Consider the following 9,401-nt stretch of genomic DNA (forward strand, 5'->3'; position numbering starts at 1 on the left):
TGAAGAGTAGGTAGATTTTTTTATTTTAAATGAGGATTCTCGTCAGACTATTTGTGGGAATTGTGCATATTGTCCACATCTGGAGTAAACAGCGACTTATCGGTAAATAAAATTATAATTGAGGATTTACTTGGCAAAAATGGTATTACTAGGAACCATGGATCTAACATAGTATACTATGGATGCAATATAGAGAGAGGGTAGGAGACAACATGTAAAATGAGATGAAATTAGTTTCGGGTCACGTGGCTTAGGGCATTTCCAGACTTACCTATGACCCGATGTTTCCTGAGCAAAAGCAATTTAGCTGAACAGTATTAAATCTGTATGAACTACATCTTTGGCCTATAGTATCGATGTTAGGAATGAAGCTGCATTTATTATAATACCTGTATGTTAATATGTGCGGCAACAGAATAATTTATTTTTTTTACTTGCCCAAAATTTGTTCAAAAATATGTAGTTATATTTAAGGGGAAGTCGTTTTTATAAACGTTTTATGTATTGTATTTTATCTTTTAAGTATGGCATGTAGCTGCGGGGGTAAATAAAAAGTATATATTTCCTTATTTATTAATATTAGTATTAATATTCACAAATTATTTCTTGAACAATTGTAGTTGTCTCCTTATCTATTTGAATAAAGTAGGTAATAATTTAGTAGGTACTGCCTTCTATTTAATTCATATTTAAAAAACGTTTCATGTACAAATATTGTTTTATGAAGTATACAATTTTAATAAAGCTTATTATTGTCTTTAAAAATAAATATTTGTTATGTTCCTACCAAAAAGAGAGTCTATTTCCTAATAAGAAATAGAGTTCCTTTTCAAATCAGTGTAGCGCGATTTGCATTCTAGGTCACGTGACTTAGGGCAAATGCCTGCCGCTATTGCTGTTCATGTTGGAACAGCTACAATGCGCAAAAATTCGGCTTCGAGTCCATAATGCTATTAGATCTATGCTAGAAATAAGTTCTAATAATTTACTACATAAAATGACGTTTGTAACCACGAAGAATTGAACCCATATATATTGTAACTTTTTTATTCAAAATGACCTTAGGGACTTATTCCCTAAGTTTTTCCAGTACGTCATGCAACACCCTGAATATGTTAAATATCTTGTCTAGTTTAATTTTTTTCTGATATGTTGACACTGTGTTTTGTTGACTATTTTATCATAGAATCCAGTGGCGTACTAAGTCCAACAGTTTTCATCTCACAGATCAATGTGATATTTTGTTCAGTGGAAACTACAGTTCATCATGGTCGAGTAAAGGCCTCGGAACATTTAAATTGCTGTAGGTTTACAAACAACATAAAATATATCGGGTATATGGAAACTATGAGCAACAAACTATAATAGTGATTCTACTCATAAAAAGAACAGTACACGGTTCAATGACACTGTTTCGAGAAGTCAATATTATCGAAGTTATTTTTTTAATTAATAAATAATTTGTCATAACTTTTTACCAGCGAATACATTTTTAAAAATTTAGTAGGCTTATTCTTGGTAACAATTACAGCCACAGAAAAAAAATCAATTTAAACACTAGTATCCATCTATTAAGACGATTAAAGAATCTTATATAAAGATCTTGTCAAGGTCAAGGATTTAAATTATATTATTTGTAACTTTTTATTGAAAAAATATGCCTAGTTTAGAATCATATTTGTAACTAGTTGACTCAGTAAAAATACCGAACAAAATTCATATTTTTTTCCAGTTGTAATTTAAAAAAATCGCTGAAATAGAACAATTAGTAAATAGAAATTTTCACTCTTCTGAAACATTTTCTACTTTTTTGAGCCATGTATGACACACCTATAACAATATCGGCATTTTTTTATAGGACGCTCTAAATTTTATGGTGTAAATAGATAGCCATTCTAAAGACGAATTCAGTGCTATAAGGTCATACCTACTTTTTTGTCACAGTTGTCAAAGAATATAAGAATTACCTAAATGAAAACAATAATTTAATACTACTTTTTATTTTATAACAGCAAATGTTCAATGTGGACCCCATTAACCATTGCACAATGCCTAATTCAGTGATCAAAGTTATCAACTACATTTTGAATAACATTTTATGTAATGTTTCGAACTTCTACTCTGATACGATTTTTGAATCCTTCGATAGTGTCTTGTCTGTTCACATACATTCAGCTTTTAGATAACCCCACAAAAAAATCTAATGGGGTTAAGTAAGGGGAGCCTGGTGGCTTTTCAAGCGGCCCTCTTCGGCCTGTCCATCGATCTGGGAAAACTTCATTAAGATAATTTCTTACATCGAAGCGAAAATGGGAAGGGGCACCATCTTGTTGGAACCAGACATCACCAGCAGGCATATCGTGCTCATTAGGGTTAGGAAAAAATAATTCCAGGGCTGGAATCAGCTGAAAATGCAAAAAATCCAAGTAAATGTCGCCTGTTAAATTGCCCTCAAAGAAATAAGGTCCCAGTATGCGATTTCCTGCTATTCCAGCCCAAACATTAACTTTTTTCGGTCGTTGTGTATGTTTTTCTTGCATCCAATGCGGATTTTCTGGACTCCAAAACCTATTATTTTGCCTGTTCACGGTTCCGTTTTAGAAAAAAGTTGCTTCGTCAGTGAAAATTATCTGATGTTTTAAGTTGGGTTGTCTTTGAAATACATTTTTAATTTCGTTGCAAAACAGTAATCATCTGTCTGAGTGAGGATATTGAGTAACGGCGAGCATCACATTTTGATGGTTATTTTCGCTTACCATTCTTTGCCTTTCTGATCCAGGTACCTAAATCTTTTATACCGTTTTTTTCAAACTTTTTCGATACTTTACTTATTAAAGCTCGACTAATTCTCTGGTCTGGATACTTATGGCGAAAAATCCTTTTGACTACGGATTTTATCTCCGCATCAATTAAAATTTTAATTCTTTGTTTTTCGCTTAAACGGACAACCTTTTTCAAAATAACTTAACAACGAATGATTTGGAACTAAAACGATTCACGATATATGAGTACCTAAGGTACTCTGGTGAATTTTATGTGTTTATCGATGTGTTTTTTTTTAGTCCCTTTGTGGGCTAGTGGTGCCTTATTAGAACCACAGTTCAAACTATGTCGTAGAAGCGGCCTAGTAAGTGCTAGGTGGAACCACATGATATATTCTTCTTTAGGCGTCATTCCCCCCTCCTTAATTCAAATGTTGCGCGTTGTGTTTATTCGTTTCTCAGTTGTTGTTTGTGAGTCTCGCACGACGGTTTTTGCACGTGTTTAGAGATAGTCTCTTATTAGGGAAAAACACCACGTCACGTAAGATTATGATCTTATTCTTTTAAATATGCATTCTAGTACAGTTTTGTGTCAAAATGTTGATGGTTTTTTATAGCTAAAACTTTTATTTTCTAGTAAATATACTGTGGTTCCATTTGGGACCACTAGGCTACACAAATTAATTAATTTTCTTATGAGTTCTGATGAGGCGTTTGTTATGTTGGATGAGATACCTTCCGATACGGGCTCCATTACCTCTGAGGCACCATCAGAAGATGAAATTGATGCAGATGAGTGTCTTATGAACTCAATTGAAGATTTGTCAGAATATATACCTGATTTGCCAGTACCAACAAGCAAAGAAGTTTTGGATTACGACAGTGAGGATGATTTTCTTTTGGCGACATTCATACATCAGTGGACTAGTAATTCGGCACACGCTAACACCTCGCATTCTTTTGAAAAAAACCAGTGGACCAAATATGCCCGAACCTGCAGATTCACCAACTAATATTTTTCTGTTTGTTTACAAAGGAGCTCATAGAAAAAAATGTGTGAAACAAATTTATATGCAACATTTACCTAATAATAACCGTTTTATTCCCAGGACATATGACGAAATTTGACTTTGCTTAACTGATAAATCGAACTGTTTTTACGTATTCCATAAAAAATTATGTATGTACTTATGTTCCTTGTGGTTCCATAGTGGAACCACATCTTTCTGTTTTTTCTATATAATAAAAACTATTTTTTGTATAATATATAAGTTTTGTATACCCTTTTCAATAGTTGAATAATCAAAGATTTTAAAAAATATACTTTTAGAAAACACGAGATAATTCAGGCCACAAAGGGTCAAAGTAAATAGAAAAAGATTAATAAAGAGTAGGTACATATGTATGATTGTTTGAAACAGTCGTCAGTACGACATAAAAGACAATTTTTTACATTTTGTTGACAACTATGACAAAAAAGTAGGTATAACCATATATCGCTGAATTCGTTTAGAAGGGTTATCTATTTATACTGTAAAATATAGAGCCTCCTATTAAAGAAAATGTTGGTAATGTTATAGGTCTGTCAAACATGGCTCAAAAAAATAGAAAATATTGCAGAAAAGTGACAATTTCTATTTATGTACTAATTGACCTGCGAATTTTTTAGAATCTGAATTGAAAAAACATATGAATTTTATTGCATTATTTTCGGACACAGAGAAAATATACAGAGTGTTTCATAATGATGTGCAAATATTTTAAGGAAGTGTTTAGAAAGTTACTTTAGAGGGGGTACTTCTAACATATTTTTTTGATTTGAATGAAAGAAATTAGCACCCCTTGGTTTTATTACTCTCATAACTTTTTTCTACGTTAGCCAATTCCAACAAGAAAAATAGCTTTTACTACTACATTTCATTTAGAAACTTTTTTGCTCTTCCCATTTTTTCGTATACTTAATGGTTTACGAGCAAAAAAATAAATTATTTTTCCTTGCCGATTAGGTACTCATAATTAGTATAACAGTTACCAAAAACGATTGTCATTTTTGACATGCTTTTTGCAATTTTTTTTTTATCAATAGGAAAAGCTAAGCAAATACGAACTAAAAATTTAATAAAAAAAAATAAAAGCCAATATTTTCGGCCATTTTGAGATTTGAATATTTTCTCAAGGGGGGCTCAAATCGAAAAAATGTTACCCCCTAAAATTACTTTCTAAACACCTCCTTAAAATAGTTGCACATTATTATGAAACACCCTGTATAGTAAATGAATACATCTCAGAGAGCATGCCATATTAAAAATAATCCTACCTTTGATATAATGCTTCTCAAAACACCGTTATAACAGCTTAAAATCAACTGACACATACTTTTACACAATTTTCAGTGCCTTGATAACCGTGGTCTACCTATTTCCTCCCAGATATAAATTTATTCATTTTGCAAGTAGATAATGATAAATTATTAGTCACCAGAACAAAGCATTTACAAAAGAGTCAATCTTATTTGCCATACAATTCATTTTCGACAGATTCGTGTACCTGTGAAAGTGACGGCAATCTATTAAATTCATATTTTTCACTGCACTTTTCTTGAAAATACAGGTATCGGTTTGTTAAACTTTGAGATACACAGTTCATCAGGTAGGAGTAATGCTTTGAGGTACGCGACTTTCTCAATGTCCACAAACAATAAAAATTTACTGTAACGTTAAAGATATACCACAGAACACAAAGCAGAGCAGCAAACATTAAGTACTGCAATACACTTTGGAAATTAGTGATGTCTCCCTTCTGTTCAGACACGATATTGTTTAGGTGTTGGACGCAGAAATGCAGTTTTTCCGTCACGCTCAAATCATACTTCGAATGGCATTGCAACTTCGTTTCGGATACTACTATAGATTTGTTGTTTGTGTACCACACCTTTTCGTCGCACATTTCCCGCTCCTCTTCCAAAGTCATTTGGGTAGAGTTAAATTTAATAACAACTTTTCCACGCAGGATCTCCGTTTTGTAGCCTTTGTTTACTTTCTGGAACGTGCAATTATAACTGTACCAAAAGGCTTTTTCTGAATGACATACCCCATCACTGTATTTACAATCGGAAGGAATATTTTCCAATGTGTCATTCTTCAGACCAATTTTGAGCTGTTTTCGGCACACAGTGACATTTGATTTCTGATATAGGCATGTGAATGTATTGAAAAAATTGTACAAGCATTGATTTAATAGTGACGTGTCGTTCACAGATTCACCGAATCCTAGTTTCTCGCAGCTGTCAGAAAGGTTGGCAAGGCAAAAGTAAATGTTGACTCTTGTCGGACACGTATAAATGTATAAGGTTCTTAATGCAGTTAGACATGTGTATGTACAACTCTCTTGAATTTTTGTGGATATTTCACAATCGTGAAAAGGTATATCCTTAAACCTATAAGTTAATTTTTCAACGATTGCAGTGTTGGTGTCAGCCGTGGAAGCTATTATTCCACTATGATCAGTCTTCCATGCGACAAAGGGCCATTCTTTTATTTCTGATGTTAACCTAAGGGAATTGTTTTCGTTATTGATGTACTTTCTTTGATTTCGTGTGTCTGACCATGTATCGAAAAAGGCATCGTGTTTGCGATATAAAACTTTGAAAATATTAGGAATCCAAAGTAGAGAATAATTTTGGGTTACAAAACGTCCATCGCTAAACCGAATATGATAGTTTAATGTATTTATTGCTAAACTATTTTCCAACAAGTTGGCATTACCTCTTATTTCGCATACAAATAACTTGTTATTGGGGTATACATTTCTTTCTCTCATACATGCCTCCCAAATACTTTTGTCGTAATAATTTGGCGGTTGAAATCCATACTGTGTGCAATGTTGTTGAGAACTGTATACACAAACGTAGATGTTAATCGACACAATAGTATTATAAATGTAATAGTGCTCCCGTTGCGCTTCTTTTGCACATTTTGCTTCACCACTCAGAACCTCCAACAGTAATCGTTGAAATATTACTAGTAGTATTTTCATCCTTAAATTAAAATTCTCTATTATATTACATGCATTTTAAATAAACCCATATATTAGATTTCGTATAATAAAGTAATAGATTTGTGGTACAAATTTGGAAACTGATTGGCAGAACGTGAAACAAAAATAGTACTTTTGGTCCCTAAATTGTAGGAAATGAATGCTTCTAATTCAATCGCTGCAGTTTTATTTTCAATAATAGTATTCAGGGTGATTTACAACTTATCCAAAAAAATTTGGGAATAGACGCGGCATGAGAAATGGAATCAATATCGTAAAAAAATTTTTGTAAAATCTATAGTTTCCGAGAAAAAAATTATTGAAATTTTAGTACTTTCAAGCATTAAATCGCTGGATAACTGTAGGCTCTAGTGTCATTCGCAATACGAAATCCAATTTTACTATCGTTATTGCAATAGTTTTTTTTTAGTAATTAGTGACAAAAATGGCTTGCGTGTATAGCAACACGGAGTTGATGCATATCGTTTTAATTTATGGAAAAGCTAGACAACATTTGTATTATGGTGAAATGTTTGTATTATGATGAAGCAGGACAACATTTTTGTGTCAGTTCGTAGAAACTATCTAATTATAGAAGTTTTAATTTTGTTATATTTATTATGATTATGATATACATTGTGTCCTAAAATGATGGAACAAAATTCATATTTTTTTTCCAGTTAATATTTAACAAAATCGCTGAAATAGGTCAATTAGTAAATAGAAATTGTCACTTTTCTGCAATATTTTCTATTTTTTTGACAGATAGTATAGTATAAATAAATAGCCCTTCTAGAGGCGAATTCAGTGGTATAAGGTTATACCTACTTTTTTTTTGTTATAGTTGTCAAAAAATGGAGGAATTAAATATATATGATATATTTAGTACTACTTTTTATTTTATTACGGCAAATGTTCAAAGTGGCCCCCATTANACTCCGCGGTCGAAATTATAGAGAGTGACTCAGACATAATATAAAAACACTATTACCAGAATGCGTATAAAATATGAAATGATTTTTATACGGTTCAATATTATTTATCTTTGTGCCGCTCGCTACGCACATCGATAGAATCTATAATCGTCTATAGGCTGAGTTACATTGAACGTCGATCTGTATTCTATCTCTGTCTTTTGCACTTGTTAGGGAATAGGGAAATGCTTTTTTAGTGGGTGTAAACGGACTTGATTTATTCGTCCTGAGAAACGTCATGGCATAAGCGTAGACGAGGGGTCTAATTCAATGGCTATAATAAATTTAAAAATTAAAAAAACACAACTGGGACATTTTAAAATGCTGTAATAATTAAAATGGATCAAAGTGCCGGTTATAGCAAACCGTAAAAAAATATTAGATGGTTATGTTTTATTATCTCTTTTCAATATTCTCTATATTTTGTTGCCTTTTACGCAGATACGCCAATAGATTTTCGTTCCCGGCAGGCTTCATCCCCCTTACTAGTCCAAAAGCTAGCGATGAGTCACTCTCTATAATTTCGACCGCGGAGTATAGTAGTATTTTCATCTTTAAATTAAAATTCTCTATTATATTACATAGTCCAGACGGTATCTGTTTCAAAGAGCCATATTTTTTTGGCTTTCAAATATCACTAGAAATGAAAATTTTTCTATGAGCATAAAAAAAAACGTGGGCTTAACTTTTGGCAGCACAATATGTTTAAAAAATTCGAAAAATGTCATATTTTTCTTCAATTTAATTTATGTATATTTTCAAGAGTTGGTTTTAGGCGAAAATGGAAGTGGAAAAAAATGTTTGCAATTAAATATTTTACAAAACATGTCTAGTTACGAATCGATTGAGTCATGTTTATTATGTTAAAAATCGCAAAAATGCGGTTAAAAAACAATACTATTTAGGGATTTTTTTGGGGTATTTAAATTGGGTATAGGACCTTTATACTTGGCTCAAAAAAACTTCATGTTATGTAGAATTATTACGCCAAACTTCATCAAAATCGGTACGATAGATTTTGCATAATAAATTAGCAATCCAGATTTTGAAAAAAAATTGCAAATATTCAAATTTTTGCACAGCAAAAACCAAGGCCATTAGATACTTGAAAATTTAATCACATATAGAAGGGCTCTCAAACTTTCAAACTTTTGTTGAAAAATTCGAATCAGTCAATTAGGAGAGCTCTGGCGCTTGTTTAAACATTGGTCGAATTTTTGTACTTATAAACAATTAGAACTTTGTGAATATTCAATCAAATCAATTTTTTTAAAGCAGGTTTTAAAAGTTCTTGGAAAGACACTTCTTTAAAAAAAAAACAGAACGATCGATCAATTAGTTACGTAGTTATAGCCGATTCAATTTTGAGCAGGCCGAAGCGGCCGCGCTCTCTGCTTCCCCCACCACCACCACCCGTACGATTTTATTGAATTTCTCGCTTGCATAAATAACTTTAAACTCGTTTTAAAGTAGATTGTCAATGAAGAAAAGTATTGTAATCTTAGACCTGGTAAGTACTCGGAATACCAAAGGTATTTTTCGAAAAATTAGTCTGGATGTCCCAGTACATTTAGTGTAAATGACGGCTATAACTACGTAACTAATTGATCAATCGATCTGTTTTTTTTTT

General features: G+C 32.3%; 1 protein-coding gene across 1 annotated transcript in view; it reads right to left on the reverse strand.

The window, feature by feature from the left end:
• Positions 1-5,118, reverse strand: part of LOC108915861 — a 30,563-nt gene extending 25,445 nt beyond the window's left edge. Inside the window, exon 1 of the mRNA XM_018722009.1 lies at positions 5,080-5,118. The gene's annotated coding sequence lies outside the window, so the exon portion shown is untranslated. The remainder of the gene's footprint in view (positions 1-5,079) is intronic.
• Between the last annotated feature and the right edge of the window lie 4,283 nt (positions 5,119-9,401).

Source organism: Anoplophora glabripennis, unplaced genomic scaffold (assembly GCF_000390285.2).
Source record: "Anoplophora glabripennis isolate ALB-LARVAE unplaced genomic scaffold, Agla_2.0 scaffold36, whole genome shotgun sequence".
In the NCBI taxonomy this organism is placed as follows: domain Eukaryota; kingdom Metazoa; phylum Arthropoda; class Insecta; order Coleoptera; family Cerambycidae; genus Anoplophora; species Anoplophora glabripennis.